We start from the raw sequence: 15307 nt of genomic DNA, 5'->3' as shown, positions 1-15307 counted from the left end.
TCTTAAACTTATACAGTATAATCTTAGTTATTTGCATATGTAAAATATGTTGACAAAGTGTTAAGTTGGATTACCGCCTCATGTTGATGGCATTGTCTCTAAACATTTAATAATGTTTCTTTTTGGTGATCTGGATCAGGATCTAATGTTGTTTAGGCTGCTGCTGCTGCTGTGACGGAAGATCAAGAGGCATGGAGATGCGCACCACAGTTTTAGTTGATGTTGCACCATGTTTTGGTGCTTGTGTATCTGTTTTTGCTTGTAAGCACACTTGTATGCGCTTGTGTATCGTGCATGTGTATCTATTTTTGCTTGTTTTAGTTGATGTTGGACGTGCGGACTTGTATGTGCTGTTGTGCGTATTTGGCTGAATGATTTCTGAATTTAATCATTTAATCAAGAGAATTATTGAGTGTTTGCTATCCAAATGTGTAAACTGGAAATCAGTGGATAAAAAGACCAAATGTTCTATTGGACCAAATAATATATGGGCTCTAAAAAGGCTATGGCCCAAATAATAGTGGACTGACACATTATTTATTTCTGGAAAACTTGAACAAAAATGCTTAAAGAAATGGTCTGCAAAAGGGCCATGGCCCAGAAAATTAGAAGGCTGAATTGTTGGGCTTGGCCTATGAAGTCGACCAAAAATTAGCAGAAAAAAAATATAAATGGGCTGAATTAATGGGCTTGGCCCATATAGACACCTAATCGGACTGGGTTGAATCTTATCCATGTCAGCTTGCCACGCTGGATCTTACGTGGCTTGGGAAGGCTGCTAGTGACCAAAATTTCGGTCGAAGAACCAACGACCTTTTACATATGTCGTTAATTTTAGTTTACGACCGCCAGCTTTTGACCTTCTGTTTTTGGTCAAAAAAAGGCCGCAAATAAAAAACAATGACCTTTCAGTGACCAATAGTGGTGGTCGCAAGTTGACATATTTCTTGTAGTGGTTGTACGTCTGGTTGGAGCAGCTAGGTATTTAAACCTGAGGACACACAGTCCTCACCGTATTCTCCTTGAGCTAAGGTCACACAGACCTCGCCCAATCACTCGTGGTAAGTCTTCAGGTGACTTCCAAACCTTCACAAACTCTGTCACTCGGCGATCCACAATTTCCTCTTGGATGCTCTAGACCATGACGCCTAACCGTCTGGAAGATGCACAGTCTTTAAAGGTAACAAGCGTCGGATCCACGCAGGATCAATCTCTTCGGTGATGCTCAATCACTTTGGGTTTTTAGGTGTTTGGGTTTGGGTTTTCCTCACTTGATGATTTTCGCTCAAAGTCCTCGGAGGATGGGATGCTCTCAAATGACAAGTGTCAGTTTCTCTCGGAGCAGCCAACCAGCTAGTGGTTGTAGGGGGCGGCTATTTATAGCCTAGGGAGCAGCCCTACATGATAAGACATAAATGCCCTTCAATGATATGACCGTTAGGTGGGTAAGATATTTTGGGACAGCTGGCGCATAGCACAGCAACGGTCGGAATTTTGAGTGTCTAATTCCTCAGGGCTATCATGTTCCTCACTTGTAGGTAATCCGCACTGGCGAATTCCTAACTTCTCAGTCAGAACAAATTTCTCAGAGACCAGAAGTACTTCGTCTCTGTCACTGAAGAAATTGATTGAACTGCATGAGATTTCCAATGGCTTCACTCGAAGGGATTGGTAGGTGTAGGATTTTGAGTTGAGCATCACTTGGAAATTTTTCCTTAGTATTTCCTCGACCCCCTTAACAGTACGATGTTTCCTATGACTCAAGAAAGAGAAAATGAAACTACAAAAACAAAAGTCTTCACGCTTCATGTTCCTCGAATGAATACCAAGTCTTCAAGGTCACACCAATTTCTTCACTTTCAAAGTCTTCAGAAATTAAAAGGGAGGGAGTCAAAGATAATATTTTGTAAAATATTATCAATAGAAAAAATAAGCACGATAGAAGATGTGAATCTCTTGATACATAAGTGGGTAGGCAGCAATAATCAAGAAAAGGTAGTTAAGAATGCGTCCGTTGATTGATATGACTAGAAAAAGGGACCTTTACATACCGGAATTTCATGTTTAGATTTATGTCTTGGTAGGGAATTTCTCGAAAACCTATTAAATGATACAAAGGAGGAGTGATCAAAGAGGAAAAACACCAAGATTGGCATGAAATCCCATACATGGTTTTTTATCGGTGTTGCAACCTGACATGCCAAGGAATTTATTTAAAAACCTAATGCACTTCTATATTAAAATGAACAACCTAATGCACTTGCATGTTTCATTACGATTTTCATTTTTTCTATGATGACATATACAGGGTGTAAATTTAATCGAAATATAGTTTAGTGAAAGGCCATATAGTTGGCATCGGAAAGGGTCAATATAGCCGCACAAATGCGCGGGAAACCCTGCTAGTTAACACTATTTATTGAGTGAATTCCTCCTCTCCCTCTATTTCTTGGTTATCGAGTTGGCTTGTTGATTTCTAGGCAATTTGCAATCACATATAAATTTGCGTATTCTCATGCAAAGTATCAAAGTTGGACAATTTAATGAAATAATGGACCTATTTAGTAGCACAAGTGCATGCTAACTCAGTTGGCTGTGGCTTTTGGGCATGGAGGCGACATCATGAGTTTGAATCTTACAAAACGCAACCGTTTCCTCGTTCTTTGCAAAAGCACAACGGACGAACCTCACCTAAACCTTGACCGCGGGTTAATTAAAGAAAAATGTAGGGTATTTTGTTGCAAAATATGAGACGGATGGGCATAAATGCTCCGTCTTTTATTAGTAGGTATAAATAGATAGATATATAGATAGATAGATAGATAGATATAGATAGATAGATATACATATAGATAGCATATAGACACGTGGGTTGTCGTTGTACTATATATGTGCTTTTTTGCATGTTATGCTACGATATAAAAATGTTTCTGCATGTTGTTTTCTTGCAATTTACTTATCTTCATCTGAAAGAGTCCTGACTAAATCTCACTTGTCTTGTGCCGTTTGATTTAGTTTGCGCACCATTTGTTTGTTTGATTTACTTTTTTCAGTTTTTAACTTTTTCCATGTCAGTGCTATTACAATTCTATATGACGAGATCTCAAAAAAAATAAATCTATATGACTGTCTGCCCACAACTGCCAAATCACCAAGTGGGTGATGTGTGTTAAATGAACAAGTGGGCAATGTGCAAGTAAATGAAACAGCATAATAGACAATCGAGTCAAAGCACAACAACCAAAGGATTTGAACTTTGTAAATATGCAAGACAACTAGTTACTCGGATTTCTTTCATCAAATTTTTCCTTGTTGGATCTCCACGGAAACATGCGGGCTATCTAATGTTTAATTGGAACCTAATTGCCCAAACCATATAAGGTGCCTTTTATTACCGACGGACAAATTTTCCGAGCATATGGAATTCTATCCCAGAAACCGCGATGAAGGTGGGCATTAACCGTTGTAGGAATGACACTTCTGCAGGCACTCAGTCTTCGTCTTGTAACAGTCGGCATTCTTATTCTCGCAACAGTAGCACTCAGCACGAATCTCAATGTTCAAATAACATATGAGAAAGAGGCTGCAAAATTTCTCGGTTTTCTTGCTCTCGCCTACAGATGTTGAGTTGATGATGGTAGCGTTGGTACTTGTGTTCGCCGCATGATCATCTTGGTTGACCATCGTTTGCTTATTATCGAGAGCACCTGTATAGTATATTTAACCTTAGTATGCAGTACCGCAGATGTGTGTGTGTGTATGTATGTCTGATCCGAAGAATTAGTGGCAAGAAGTTAACACAAGATTCTAAAGACGATGATGATATATACTTACACTGTGCACAAAGCACAAGGCATCCAATGAAGAATATCATCGTCGCCTGCACTAGGCTGCTCCCTCTCATATTGGTTATCTGTTACTTGACAAACTCAGTTCTAGTGGAGTGTAAGGTTCCAGTAGGAAATTGTTGGACTCCAAATGTGGCAGACACGGACGACAAGTCTATAAATAGCAAGAGTTGGAAAATACTTTAAATATTCATTAATGTACTACAAAAGATTGCAAGTGCACCAGATATATGTTCATTAATGTCGAGATTTTTGCACATATATATACCTATACTAATAGGCACTCCCAAGAAATTCCCACATTAATTAGAGAAAAATAGAAAATGGAGGCCGTTGATTTTGCGGGTCAAGATTATAACTGTGTAGATCAGATCTTTAATCATAGAAACGGAAAAAATTAAAACAACTTTAATTCTCACATATCTCTCTTATCTCTCTATTCTCATTCGTATCTCTTTAATTACAGAAAAGAAAGAAATTAAAACCGCTTTAATTTTCACATATCTCTCTCTATCACTCTATTTCTCACGTGTCTCTCTATCAAAGTCCGCTTTAATTATCATCCTTAACCCGTCCGTCCTTGGGTGACGGTTCCATGATTGGCGCTTGGGCGATTCCCAGGGGATTCTGCGGTGACTCCTGGTAAACCCTAGAGTCCCCTCACGCGACCCCGTCTCTGGCCGACGCCAGCAAACTCTCCCCCTAGCGGCGATCCTTGCTGGACTGATCTCGAGACCGCTCACCCATCCACCAAAGGCCTTACGAGTGTTGCTAGGGCATTCATTCGTAATACAACCACCTAGTAAACCATAGATCGATGCAAGTCCTCGACACAATGGAGAAAGTGGAAGGTTTGATGCAGAAGTTGCGGTTGCCAGAACCAGAGAAGAGGGGAGTCAAGATCGGAAGGGGCGGGTTGAGGAGAATGGGAACGGAAGATCCACAGGCGATCGGTAAGGTTATGTCCGGGAAACCAGTATATGTGGAAGGTATGATCAAATCCCTCGGAAGAGTGTGGTGTCCGATCAAGGGAATCAAGTGCAAGGAGTTAGAGGACAACACCTTTCTTTTCACCTTCTTGCAAGCAGCGGGTTAGAGGAAAGCATGGAGGAAGGGCCATGGATGGTGGGCAAGGACCTGATTGTGATGGTAGATTTCGACCCAGCTAAAACGCTAGAAGAGTATGAGTTCACTATCATCCCTATTTGGGTCAGGATGACCAAGATGCCGCTCGGTTTCATGAGTGAAGAAAACGGAGGGATCATTGGTGACGAGATTGGCGAGTTCATGGAGGTAACCAGGGGGATGATCATAATGTGGCTGGAAGTTTCCTTAGGCTGAAAGTTAGACTGGACATTACAAAGCCACTGTTGAGAGGAATCACTTTGGATATTGAACGGGATAAGACAAGGAGTCTGCAGAAGTGATGGACGTGGATAAAAGAAAGAAGAAAGATGATGAGCAAAAATGGTGCCCCCTAGAGTATGAGTACCTCCCTGATTTTTGTTACACGTGTGGTCTAATTGGACACGTGGACAAGGCGTGTTCTATTGGACTAGGGAGAGGTGAGGTGCAACAGTATGGGAGATGGATGAAAGCTGATATGAGAAAAGGAAGAGAGGACGAGAAAGGAGGATGGAGCTTCCACTGGTAGAAACCGACCCATTTGTCCCGGTTTCAGAGGCCCCTTAGCCCCGGTTCTAGAACCGGGACTAAAGGGTCGGGACTAAAGCCCAAAACTGTAGTCCCGGTTCGCTTACGAACTGGGACAGAAGGGGCTTCACGTGACCGCTGCGGGGCGCCTAGGCAGGAACACCTTTAGTCCCAGTTGGTAACACCAACCGGTACCAAAAGGCATCCACGCGTCAGCAGCTGGTAGGAGCAGGGGTTTTGTTTTTCGTTTTTAAAAGAAGGGAGAGGGGGTTTCATATATTGTGTTAGCTAGCTAATAGAGAGAAGTGACCTCGCTTATTTCCGTGCTTGATCAACGCTAGGAGGTATACGTATAGAGAGAACTCGAATGCGGCGTCACTAGCGCGCGCGTCGTAAGAGGCGCACTCGATTTTTCGCACGGAATTTCCTATTTGCCGCTCGTTGCGGCAAGTTGCCGGGGCAACGCACAGGCGATCGGCCGACCGACACGACTGGGCCGACCCATTTGTGTAGATCGCGTTGGCACTACCCCATCCGGTTTTGGGAACCTTCCAGAAGGTTCCCTGAACCCGTTTTTTTTTCTTTTCTACTTTTTTTCTTTTCTTTTCTTTTTTCTATTTCTTTGTGGTCAGGTTTTTCTTTTTATTTTTTTTATTTTTCCGTTTTATTTTTATTCAATTTCATTTTTGTTTTTTAGAAATATTCAGGTTCCTAAAAAAAGTTCAAATTTTGGAAAATGTTCCTGTTTTCAAATTTTGTTTTTACATTCAAAAAATGTTTGCATTTTAAAATTGTTTGGGAATTTCAAAAAATGTTCCTGTTTTCAAATTTTTTTCAGAAATTTCAAAAAAATTTCGCTTCTTTTCTAAATATTTTCAAAACAATGTTCATGAATTTCTGAATATTTTTTGTTTTCTTTTTCATTTTTCTCTTTTTCTTTTTGAAGTTTATTTTTCTATTTGAACTTTTTTGAAAATTTCAAATATAATTCAGAATTTCAAACAATGTTCTCATTTTGAATTTTTTTCACAAATTCCAAAATTGTTTACAATTTCAAAAAATGTTTGTGGTTTCAAAATTTTATTCACAATTTCAAAAAAATGTTCTCGTTTTCAAAATTTGGTCACAAATTCAAAAATTGTTCGGGGAGTTTCAAATAATGTTCAGGCTTTCAAAATTTGTTCGGAATTTAAAAAATATTCCCTTTTTCAAAAACAGTTCACAAATTCAAAATACTTTTGTGGTTTCTAATTTTTTTATCTTTTTTGAAAAATGTTTGAAATTTGAAATTTTATTTGTGTTTTTAAAAAATGTTCATGTTTTTCAAAGAAAGATTTGGAGCTTCTAAAGAAAACTCTATTCTGCCTTGTTCGTGTCGTTACAGTACATGGTCCGGTCGCTACAGTACATGTTTGATCTGCTTCTCCCAGTAGTGCTTTTAGTATTTCGCGGTGTATAACAATAACCAACGGGTCATCAGCTCAAGTGGCTAGCGAGAGTCATTCAGTATCCAGAGGGCGCGAGGTCGATCCCCGCACGGGGGCGCTCAGTTTTTAGCTACAGTGCGTTTATTGGCTCGCTGCAGTGCTGCTAATGGGCCGACCCACTCGGTGGTGCCCCTGTGCGATATGGTGGCAATTTGCTGCAAAATGCGACACATAGGAGCTCCCCAATACCTCACCTAGCCTCTATTCCCTTTCCATGTTTTTTTTTGGGCCTGTGTTTTCCTATTCCCTTTCTGGGCCAGCGGTTTTTCAGGGACAATAATGGGCCGGAAATCCCAATTTTAATTGAAATGAACCAGCACTTTCAACTAAAATGAATAGCTACTTTACACAGAAAAAATAAATTCGCATATTCCTCTATTCCCTTTCGATTAATATACTTTCCATGAACAAAATTTTATTAAACAAAAATTAACATACTGAATTAAATTGATCTACAGCTTTTTGGTTGAATCGAAATGTTCATTAAATTGATCTACTATGAACAGGTTTTAAAATTAATGAGAAAAATTCAAATCAAGAACATATTTATAGAAATAAACAACTTTTGAATTCCTGAAATTTCCTGAAAAACAAGAACATTTTCTGACATATCTGATTTTTTTAAACGAACATTTTTGTGTCAATTTGACATGACATGCTAGACGACGTCCGCCTCGACTTTTAAGACAGGGTGGCAGTAGTGTCACGTGCTCGTCTCGGCGTCCGTCCTCGCTGCCGCGATGACGTCCGCCTCGACTCGCGTTACACTAAGATAGACAGGGTGGCCAGGGTGTCAAGTGCTCGTATTGGCGTCCGTCGTCGTTATCGCGACGACGTTTGCCTCGACTCGCGTTACCCGATGATAGACATGGTGGTAGTGGTGTCACGTGCTCGTCTCAGCGTCCGTCGTCGCTACGACGACGACTTCTGCCTCGACTCGCGTTACCCTAAGATAGACATGGTGGCCCTGGTGTCACCTACTCGTCACGGCGTCCGTCGTTGCTAACGCGACAACGTCCGCCTCGACTCGTGTTACCCTAAGACAGGGTGGCAGTGGTGTCACGTGCTCATCTTGGCATCCATCGTCGCTATCGTGACGACGTCCGCCTCGACTCGCGTTCCGCTAAGACAGGGTGGCAGTGGTGTCACGTGCTCGTCGTGGCGTCCGTCGTCGCTATCGCGACGACGTCCGCCTCGACTCGCATTATGCTAAGACGAGGTGGCAGTGGTGTCACGTTCTTGCCTCGGCGTCCGTCGCCGCTTCCGCAACGACCTCCGCCTCTACTCGCGTTACCCTAAGAGAGGGTGGCAGTGGTGTCACATGCTCGACTCGGGGTCCGGCGTCGCTACCGCGATGACGTCCGCCTCGACTCGCGTTACCCTAAGATAGACAGGGTGGCCCTAGCGTCACGTCCTCGTCTCGGCGTCCGTCGTCACTACCGCGACGACATCCGCCTTGACCCTTGCGTTACTCTAAGACAGGGTGGCAGTGGTGTCACGTGCTCGTCTCAGCGTGCGTTGTCGCTACCGCGACGATGTCCGCCTCGACCCGTGTTACCCTAAGATACACAGGGTGGCAGTGGTGTCACGTGCTCGTCTCGGCGTCCATCGTCGCTACCACAACGACACCCCCCTCGACTCGCATTACCCTAAGATAGACAGGGTGGCAGTGGTGTCACGTGCTCGTCTCGGCGTCCGTCGCCGCTACCGCGACGACGTCCGCCTCGACTCGTGTTACCCTAAGATAGACAGGGGGCAGTGGTGTCACGTGCTTGTCTCGGCGTCCTTCATCGCTACCGCGACAACGTCCGCGTCGACTCGCATTGCCCTAAGATAGACAGGGTGGCAGTGGTGTCACGTACTCGTCTCGGCTTCTGTCGTCGCTACCGCGTCGACGTCCGCCTCGACTCGCGTTACCGTAAGATAGACAGGGGTGGCCTTGGTGTCACGTTCTTGTCTCGGCGTCCGACGTTGGTAATGTGACGATGAATGTGCATTAAGTCGACTAGAGGGGGGGGGGTGAATAGGTGATTTTTATGAATTCTTCACTGAGGAATTTCAGGGTGAGGAAATTCCTTAGCGAAGAACTACTTGCAGCGGAATAAGTACTCAGATGCATACATGACATAACATAAACATGGTCATCATGATGAAATGAAAACAAACACAGAGTACACGAAGCGTAAGCACAGGATAAAACAGGATGAAGACAAAACAGACTGAAGAAATTGAACTGAGGAAATTAAGAAAGTATTCAGTCAAAGTCTTCAAACAGATATGAACAAGCACACAACATAGTAATGAGGAAATGAAAGAGTTGAGGAAATAGAACCAGTAGGCTTGGTGAAGACAATGATTTGGTAGACCAGTTCCAAATGCTGTGATAGTTGTACGTCTGGTTGGAGCGGCTAGGTATTTAAACCTGAGGACACACAGTCCCGGACACACAGTCCTCACCGTATTCTCCTGGAGCTAAGGTCACACAGACCTCGCCCAATCTCTCATGGTAAGTCTTCAGGTGACTTCCAAACCTTCACAAACTCTGTCACTCCGCGATCCACAATTTCCTCTTGGATGCTCTAGACCATGACGCCTAACCGTCTGGAAGATGCACAGTCTTTAAAGGTAACAAGCGACGGATCCACGCAGGATCAATCTCTTCAGTGATGCTCAATCACTTTGGGTTTGTAGGTGTTTGGGTTTGGGTTTTCGTCACTTGATGATTTTCGCACAAAGTCCTCAGAGGATGGGATGCTCTCAAATGACAAGTACCAGTTTCTCTCGGAGCAGCCAACCAGCTAGTGGTTGTAGGGGCGGCTATTTATAGCCTAGGGAGCAGCCCTACATGATAAGACATAAATGCCCTTCAATGATATGACCGTTAGGTGGGTAAGATATTTTGGGACAGCTTGCGCATAGCACAACAACGGTCGGAATTTTGAGTGTCTAATTCCTCAGGGCTATCAGGTTCCTCACCTATAGGCAATCCGCACTGGCTAATTCCTAACTCCTCAGTTAGAACAAATTCCTCAGAGACCAGAAGTACTTCGTCTTTGTCACTGAAGAAATTGACTGAACTGCATGAGATTTCCAATGGCTTCACTCGAAGGGATTGGTAGGTGTAGGATTTTGAGTTGAGCATCACTTGGAAATTTTTCCTTAGTATTTCCTCGACCCCCTTTAACAGTACGGTGTTTCCTATGACTCAAGAAAGAGAAAATGAAACTATGAAAACAAAAGTCTTCACGCTTCATGTTCCTCGAATGAATACCAAGTCTTCAAGGTCACACCAATTTCTTCACTTTCGAAGTCTTCAGGTCTTCAGAAATCGAAAGTCTTCAATCGAAGAACTTCATTTTAGGGGTCGACTTTCTCTGTAAATATCAAACTCCTCATAGACTTATGGACCTGTGTACACTCACAAATGCATCAGCCCCTAACCTATAAGTCTTCAATACACCAAAATCACTAAGGGGCACTAGATGCCCTTACAGACGATGTCCGCCTCGACTCGCGTTACCCTAAGACAAGGTGGCAGTGGTGTCACGTGCTCATCTCGGCGTCCGTAGTCGCTATCGCGATGACGTCCGCCTCGACTCACGTTACGCTAAGATAGGTTGGTAGTGGTGTCACGTGCTTGACTCGACGTCCGCCTCGACTCACGTTTAGCACCGAAGTCTTTGAAATAACTCACATTGGGTTTCTTGTCAGTGAGGTGTTCATATGCAGTCTTCTTGAAGAATTTGTGAAGATATACCCTGTTGATGATGTGGCACGCAGTATCAATTGCCTCAGTCCAGAAACGATGAGGTTCTTGTATTCATCAAGCATAGTGCGAGCCATCTCAACAAGAGTCCTGTTCTTGCGCTCCATGACGCCATTTTGTTGAGGAGTATAAGGAGCAGATAACTCATGAGTAATACCAAGTTCATCAAGATAGTCTTCAAGACCAGTATTCTTGAACTCAGTTCCATTGTCACTTCTGATGTGCTTGATCTTCACACCAAAGTTGGTTGAAGCCCTCGAGGAAAATCGTTTGAAGACTTCCTGCACTTCATGTTTGTAAGTGACAATATGCACCCATGTGTAACGAGAGTAATCATCAACAATAACAAAGCCATATAGAGATGCTTCATTAGCGAGTGCAGAGTAATGGTTAGGACCAAAGAGATCCATGTGAAGCAATTCAAATGGTCGAGTGGTAGTCATGATAGTCTTCACTGGATGCTTGGCCTTGGTCATCTTCCAGCTTCACAGGCTCCGCACAGGTGATCCTGGAGGAATTTGACATTCTCAATGCCAATGACATGCTTCTTCTTCGCGAGCGTGTGCAAGTTCCTCATGCCAGCATGACCTAGTCGTCGATGCCATAGCAAGCCTTCTGAAACTTTTGCAAGTAGACATATAGCTGGTTGTGGTCCTGTAGAGAAATCAACATATATACAGATCTCCTCTCCTAAAGCCTTCAAAGACTTTGGAATTGTCAGCTTCAATAATCACAACACAACGATACTTGCCAAAGATAACAACCATATCAAGATCACAAAGCATTGACTGACATGAGGTTCTATCCTAAGGACTAGACAAGCATGACTTTGTCCATGTGTTGATCCTTTGAGATCGCAACCTTACCTAGACCCAATACCTTGCTTTTGCCTTTGTCAGCGAAGATGATATGCTTTAGATGTGATGGAGATAAGGGAGCATCCATCAATAGATTCTTGTTACCAGTCATGTGATTTGTACATCCACTATCGAGGACCCACTCAGTGGCTTTGGGTAGATCATCCTGGAGATGAATTAGTGCAACTTACGAACTCATATGCTTCATAAGTGAAGAATATGACATCAATTTCATCAGATCAATTTCATCAAGCAATAAAACAGATAAAGCAGTATGAGGACGTGAGAAATGAGGATTCATTTCTTCATGATTAGCATGCGTCCTTTCAGGCGTTTTTCAGGTCTCCAGCAAATTCTTCAGACGTTTAAGTACGTCTGGAGACCTGACCCTGCATAAGAGATTAGTTCTTTTCCTTCACCACCCACATCTGAAGGGGTGGCAAAGAGTTCATCATTCTGCGAGCTCCATAAGAGAAAGGTGGCATAGAAGCCAGTCCACTTCGTCTCACATAAGAGGAATTAGGGTAAGCATATGAATAAGCAGAGTAATTCTTCGAGGATTTATGAACATAGTGGTTAGAAGAATAATGCTCATATTCATAGCCCTTAAATCTTCCCTGCGAAACAGAAGTGTTAGCACGATGATGTTCATATGAGGACTTTGATCCTTTTGAGGAAATTTATCCTCGTGAGGAATTCGGTCCATTTGAGGACTTGGATCCATATGAAGAATTTGGTCCATATGAAGAATTTGATCTGGGGTTCCTATTCTTCACAGGTGGTGTCATAATGACATTCACCTGAAGACTTTCAGGGCACCTTTTGGGAACCCAGATTTTCTTCATAGGAGAACTGTTTCTGCAATTAGTGCCAACATATCTAGCAAATACTTCACCATTCTGATTTTTGAACAATTTATAGTTGGAGTCAAATGACTCATCAGTAGAATGAGGAGATTCACATGTAAAGCCAGATAAAGTGGATGGATCTACTGTAGGTCCCTTTGGAGCAACCCATGAGGTTTTGGGATACTGCTGAGGCTTCCAGTATGTCCCATCAGCATTAAGTTTCCTCTCAAAGGCAATATCCTCTTTCCTAGGGTTCCTGTTGAGGATCTGCTTTTTAAGCACATCACAAAGAGCCTGATGCCCTTTGAGGCTTTTGTACATGCCTGTCATATACAATTCCTTCAGCCCTGCATCATCAGTGATACTAGCAATGTCCTCAGATGAGGAATTAGTGATAGAAGAGACAGGTGAGGAATTTGTAACATTAGAAGCATTTGAACATTCAGGTGAAGAATTAGCAGATTCATGTTCAATGCACATCAAACATGGAGGAACAAATTCTTCCTGAGCGGCGTTGATTTGTTGAGCAAGTAATGAATCACGCTCCTTCTGAAGATCTTCATAGCTCACCCTTAGCTTCTCAAGATCTTGCTTTCTTTGAAGAAATTCATAAGAAAGCTTCTCATGATCAGATAAGAGAGTGTTATGATGACTTTGAAGGTTGTCAAACTTAGACTGAAGTCTCTGAAGATTTTCAGTCAAGGTTTTAGTGCGATCCATTTCTTCACCCAACATATCATCACTTTTGTCTAGTATGTTTTGAACCATTTCAAAAGCCTTTTGTTGTTTCACAGCAATCTTAGCAAGTTTAGAGTAGCTAGGCTTGAGGTTTTCATCAGATTCATCATCACTTGATTCAGAGGAGGGATATTTGAGTACCTTGGCACCCTTTGCCATGAAGCAATAGGTGGGAGCATAGTCATCATCATCGTCATCAGCCTTGTTGTAGAAGCCATTTTCTTCAGTGTTGAAGATGGACTTGCTGACGAACGCAGTAGCGATGGCTAGGCTCGCCACACCAGATTCTGACTCCTCAGATGCCTCCTTTTCTTCATGTTCCTCTGATTCAGCTTCAGAGTCCATTTCCTTGCCAATGAATGCCCGAGCCTTCTTGGAGCTGCTCTTCTTGTGAGATGAAGACTTCGAAGATTTTGATGATGAAGACTTTGAAGATTTCTTCTTCTTCTTTGAGTCATCAGAACTGTAATCCTTGTATTTCTTCTTCTTTGATTCCTTTTCACACTGAGGACAATCTTGAATGTAGTGACCGGGTTTCTTGCATTTGTGGCATAGCCTCTTCTTGTAGTCACTGGATGAGGAATCATTACTCCTTGAGGATTTTCCAAAATGACCACGTCTTGAGAACTTCTGAAATTTCTTCACGAGCAATGCTAGCTCCTGGATCAGTTCTTCTGGATCACCAAGACTGCTACCAGAATCTTTACCTTCAGATTCAGAGACTGCCTTGGCCTTCAGGGCACGTGATCTGGCGTAGCTCGAACCATAGAGATCTCTCTTCTCAGCAAGCTGGAACTCATGACTGTTTAGCCTCTCGAGGATATCAGCGGGATCAAGTGACTTGTAATCTCCATGTTCTTGTATCATCAGTGCCAGAGTGTCAAATGAGGAATCAAGCGATCTCAGCAATTTCTTCACCACCTCATGGTCGGTGATGTCAGTGGCACCAAGTGCTTGAAGCTCATTTGAGATGTCGGTGAGACGATCGAAGGTTTGCTGGACATTCTCATTGTCGAGTCTTTTGAAGTGGTTGCAGAGATTGCGAAGAACGTCAACACAAGAGTCACGCTGTGTCGAGACTCCTTCATTTTCTTTGGACAGCCTATCCGAGATAAGCTTAGCAGTTTCCAAAGCACTCACTATACCATACTGCCCTTTACTCAGATGGCCACATACGATGTTCTTCGCTTGAGAATCGAGTTGCTTGAATCTCTTCACATCAGCAACATTCACAGAAGGTGTGACTGAGGGAACACCATTTTCCACAACATACCAGAGATCGTTGTCAATTGCCTCAAGATGCATTCGCATCTTATTTTTCCAGTAGGGGTAGTCCGTCCCATCGAAGGTAGGACACCCAGCAGATACCTTGATCATACCTGCGGTCAACATAACTAAAACTCTAGGCGGTTAAACCAAAATCACACAAAACAAGGGAGTACCTTGCTCTGATACCAATTGAAAGTGCGTTAAGTCGACTAGAGGGGGGGTGAATAGGCGATTTTTATGAATTCTTCACTGAGGAATTTCAGGTGAGGAAATTCCTTAGTGAAGAACTACTTGATGCATACATGACATAACATAAACATGGTCATCTTGATGAAATGAAAATAGACACAGAGTACAAAAAGCGTAAGCACAGGATAAAACAGGATGAAGACAAAACAAACTGAAGAAATTGAACTGAGGAAATTGAGAAAGTCTTCAGTCAAAGTCTTCAAACAGATATGAACCAGCACACAACATAGTAATGAGGAAATGAAAAAGTTGAGGAAATATAACCAGTAGGCTAGGTGAAGACAATGATTTGGTAGACCAGTTCCAACTGTTGTGGCAGTTGTATGTCTGGTTGGAGCGGCTAGGTATTTAAACATGAGGACACACAATCCTCACCGTATTCTCCTTGAGCTAAGGTCACACAGACCTCTCCCAATCACTCGTGGTAAGTCTTCAGGTGACTTCCAAACCTTCACAAACTCGGTCACTCGGCGATCCACAATTTCCTCTTGGATGCTCTAGACCATGACGCCTAACCGTCTGGAAGGTGCACAGTCTTCAAAGGTAACAAGCGTCGGATCCACGCAGGATCAATCTCTTCAGTGATGCTCAA

The 15307-nt window shown here is 42.9% G+C and overlaps 1 long non-coding RNA gene across 1 annotated transcript; it reads right to left on the bottom strand.

The window, feature by feature from the left end:
• Positions 1-3236: 3236 nt before the first annotated feature.
• Positions 3237-3984, bottom strand: LOC123164054 (uncharacterized). The gene is made up of 2 exons (XR_006482150.1): positions 3835-3984; positions 3237-3707 (listed from the first exon to the last, which is right to left on the bottom strand). It is a non-coding gene; the product is annotated as an uncharacterized lncRNA (long non-coding RNA).
• Positions 3985-15307: the final 11323 nt, after the last annotated feature.

The sequence above is a fragment of the Triticum aestivum genome, chromosome 7D (assembly GCF_018294505.1).
Source record: "Triticum aestivum cultivar Chinese Spring chromosome 7D, IWGSC CS RefSeq v2.1, whole genome shotgun sequence".
NCBI lineage: Eukaryota > Viridiplantae > Streptophyta > Magnoliopsida > Poales > Poaceae > Triticum > Triticum aestivum.
Note: the sequence above shows the minus strand (reverse complement) of the source record. Positions and strands in the feature narration are given on the sequence as shown.